We start from the raw sequence: 4237 nt of genomic DNA, 5'->3' as shown, positions 1-4237 counted from the left end.
AATATAAATCAAAACTACAATGAGATATCACCTCACATGTCAGAATGGCTAAAAACAACACAGAAAACAACAGATGTTAGTGAGGATGTGGAGAAAGGGGAACCCTCTTGCACTGTTGGTAGGAATGCAAACTGGCACAACCATTCTGGAAAACAATATGGAGGTTCCTCAGAAAGCTAAAAATAGAACTACCCTACAGTCCAGGAGTGGCACTACTAGGAAATACAAAGATACTGATTCATTAAGGGATACATGCACCCCAAGGTTTATAGCAGCAGTATCTATAATAGCCAAATTATGGAAACAGCCCGAGTCCATCAACTGATGAATGGATGCAGAAGTTTTATATATATATATATGTTACTCAGCCATAAGAAGAATGAAATCTAGCCATTTGCAATGTTATGGATGGAGCTACAGAGTACTGTGCTAAGTGAAGTAAGTCAGACAGAGAAAGACAAATACCGTCTGATTTTATTCATTTTCAGAATTTAAGAAACAAAACAAATGAACATGGGGGAATAAGGAAAGAGAGAAGCAAACCAAGAAACATACTTCACTACACATAACAAACTGATGGCTACCAGAGAGGAAGTGGGTGGGGAAATGGGTGAAACAGGTGATGGAGAATTAAGGAGAGCACTTTTTGCGAAGAGCACTGGGTGTTGTATGGAAGTGTTGAATCATTATATTGTACATCTGAAACTAATATTACACTGTATGTTAGCTAACTGGAATTTAAATAAAAACTAAAAAAAAAAAAAAAAGAAAAGGAAAAAAGGGATCTGAGAGTAGGGCAAGGGAGGTGAGAAGGAGGGAGGAACGGGGTCTGAAGAGGGCCAGGGGTGGACCAATGGCTGGCTTGGCCGGAGGGGAGTTCCCTGAAGAAGGCTGCTCCAGCCTGAGTCTCCATCCACAGTCTTCCCCAGTCTAGCATATTCAGTGCCCAGAAGTTGTTATGGATGACATTTTCACCCAGTGGTGGGAGGGCAATGTGGTGGCCATTCACTTGTAGGCTGGACAACACGAAAACAGCCTCAACCAGGAGATGATCATGGCTTCTCCCCCTTGCCCTGGCCTGCCAAGAGGGCTGTTGTCCTGTGGTTGAGATGCTGATCATGTGGGGAACATGAATCAATGTGATGAACCATGGTGATGAACCCCCTAGCACCTGGCAGCCGGTCCCAGACACCGTGATATTGTGCAGAAGCTGCAGCAGTATAAAGCTGACATCAATGCAGTGAATGTACATGGAAATGTGCCCCTGCATTATGCCTGTTTTTTTGGGCCAACATCGGGTTGCAGAGGACATGGTGGCTAATGAGGCTCTTTGTCAGCATTTATAACAAGTATGGAGAGATGTCCAAGGACAAAGCCAAGGACCTCTGAGGGATCTCTTCTGAGAGCAGGCAGAGAAGATGGGCCACAACTTTAACCATATTTCATACAAGGACACATTTTGGAAAATAACCACCCGCATTTGGCCCGAGAATGGGACTCTGCACAAACATGCTGGCACTGACTTCAAACAGCTCAACTTTCTGGCAAAATTCAATGACCATCACTCTGGAGAGCTATGTAAGGGCTGTTGACAGGTCAATGACATTGTCATGAAGATGCTAAAGGTTTGAAACTGGAGTACAAGGAAGAGCAGGGACTTTAATGAGGAATGTCCCCATCTAAGGATTTTCTCGCATCCAGATGTTCTCCCTGTGCTAGGTGCTCGTCAGTCTCTACCTTCTCCTCACCAGTCTCACACACAGGATCCCTGTACAATGTATTACATGAAGGCAGCAATTCTCTTGTGGACCAGAGCCAGGCTGTAGAGTTTACATTAGACATGGCAAGGGGCATGGCCTTCCTACACACATTAGAGCCCCTCATCCCACAACATGCACTCAATAGCCATAGCGTAATGACTGATTAGGACATGACTGCCCTAATCAACATGGCCAATGTCAAGTTCTCCTTGCAATGTTCTGGGTGCATGTATGCACCTGCCTAGATGGCCCCTGAGCTCTGCAGAATCCTGAGGATACAAACAGATGCTCAGCAGGCATGTGGAGTTTTGCAGTGCTTCTGTGGGAAATGGTGACATGGGGTGTACCCTTGGCTGACCTCTCCAATGTGGAGATTCAAATGCAGGTGGCATTGGAGGGCCTTCGGCCTACCATCCCACTAGCCATTCCTCCCATGTATGTAAGCTCATGAAGATCTGCGTGAATGAAGACCCACTAAGTAGTCCAAGTTTGATATGATTGTGTCTATCCTGGAGAAGATGCAGGACAAGTAGAGCTGGAAAGCTCTTGCCTAAAGTCCAGAGGCATCAGGATGCAGTTAGAAGAGTATGTCTCCCCAAAGCAGCAGGCTTCTGTCATGGTACTAGTCCAGCCATGGGGCCCATCGCTTTCCCCCATCGCTACCACTGCAGCCCCCAAAGAGGCTAGGTTCAGAGCTTTGTCACTTGCCACACGGTATCTCCCAGCATGGGAGGGAACAGCCTTGCCTGTCACAAGAAAGATTATTATGGGGGGGGGGAGGATTTGAAGTGGTCCTCAGTGAAAGACATCTGTACAGAAAAAACAAATAAGAATTAAAAGTTTCAAGGCAAATGGGAAACCAAAAAAAAAGGTGATTAAATATGATGCAAAATGAGAATGAAATAATACCATAACATACTAGGTGCTGTTGAAACACAGAACAGGGAACATTTCCTTCAAGATAAGAAAAGATGAGGGAAGATTTCTTAGATTTCTTAGTGGGATTTGAATTTGAATTTGACAAGAAATGAATATAAATTAATAAAGACATATCAGGTCAAAGGAAAAGCTACAAAATCACAAAATTTTCAGAATGTGTATTTTTGTGATGTTAGTGTACATGGGATGGATGTTGGTAAAGACAAAGTTAAGAAAGACCGAATGGAATCACATATTGGAAAATCTTGGGCTACATGTTAAGCAATTTAGGGAAAAGGAGAAATGGGAAAATTTTGAGAAGGGTATGACATGAGAATTTAGGCAGCTTTAAAGCAAAAGGAACTGGATGAGGAAAGAACAATTATATAATTACCGTAACAATACAGGTAAGAAAAGATAGCAATCAGAACTAGGTCAGTGGCAATATTGTTTAAGAATAGGAAATGTTTGGGGCGCCTGGGTGGCTCAGTGGGTTAAGCCTCTGCCTTTGGCTCAGGTCATGATCTCAGAGTCCTGGGATCGAGTCCCACATCGGGCTCTCTGCTCAGCAGGGAGCCTGCTTCCTCCTCTCTCTCTGCCTGCCTCTCTGCCTACTTGTGATCTCTCTCTGTCAAATAAATAAATAAAATCTTTAAAAAAAAAAAAAGAAAAAAGAATAGGAGCTGCTTTTTTAATATATATATTTCCTAGAGCTAACATACAGCCTTGCATAAAATTAGTGCTTAAAGATGATTTATTGATAGAAAGGATATAATTGTAAGGAATTCCTTCCTATCCCAGTGCATGATAGAACTCACCTCATGATGTTATGAATTAACTTTTAATCTCTTTATATTTTTAGGAATAAGGATTGATTCTTGGAAAATACGAATATGTTAACTTGTATACATTAAAAGAATTGGATTACCAGTAAGAATTTGAATAAAAAATTTAGATTGTTAACTCAAAAAGCTTAAAGTATCATAGAGAAGTAATTTGCTTTAATTACTTGACTTTTAGAAAGACAAATTATCCAAAGGAATAATGTCAATAATAAAAATATTTCAATAAATGAAGATTATTGGCCTAATTTCTTGCTTAATAAAATAAATGTAGTAATCACATTATTGAATAATTGTAAAAAATTTTTTGAATAAATCATAAAATCCTATTTCCTTTTGTAGCTTCCTTTTATCTATTTTTCCCTATTCTATACATTATTAAACAAACAAACTCTGTGGTCCAGAGCTCCATTCTCAAGGCTGAATTATCTCACTGTTAGATGTTTGAATTGCAAGATTATCCTTTAGAATTCCAAAACCTACCTTGGAGCAGCCATCCAGACCTTACCTCATAGTTTGGATGATTTCCTTTATCTGCCTCCTTACTCCCAATATCTCCCATTTGTGCATTGTAGATAACAGCAAGTGGGATTTTAGTTTGGACATTGGTGAATAGGAGCTGTCACAAAGAATTTAAACAGTTCAGCACTCCTGAAATCTAGTATTTCCTCCCTCTTCCTAGTTCTTATTATCTGTACTTCCCACATTCACACACTG

The 4237-nt window shown here is 40.9% G+C and overlaps 1 pseudogene; it reads left to right on the top strand.

Annotated features, from left to right (window-relative positions):
* Positions 1-958: 958 nt before the first annotated feature.
* Positions 959-2293, top strand: LOC132017232 (integrin-linked protein kinase-like; annotated as a pseudogene).
* Positions 2294-4237: the final 1944 nt, after the last annotated feature.

Source organism: Mustela nigripes, chromosome 5 (genome assembly GCF_022355385.1).
Source record: "Mustela nigripes isolate SB6536 chromosome 5, MUSNIG.SB6536, whole genome shotgun sequence".
NCBI classification, from domain to species: Eukaryota; Metazoa; Chordata; class Mammalia; order Carnivora; family Mustelidae; genus Mustela; species Mustela nigripes.
Note: the sequence above shows the minus strand (reverse complement) of the source record. Positions and strands in the feature narration are given on the sequence as shown.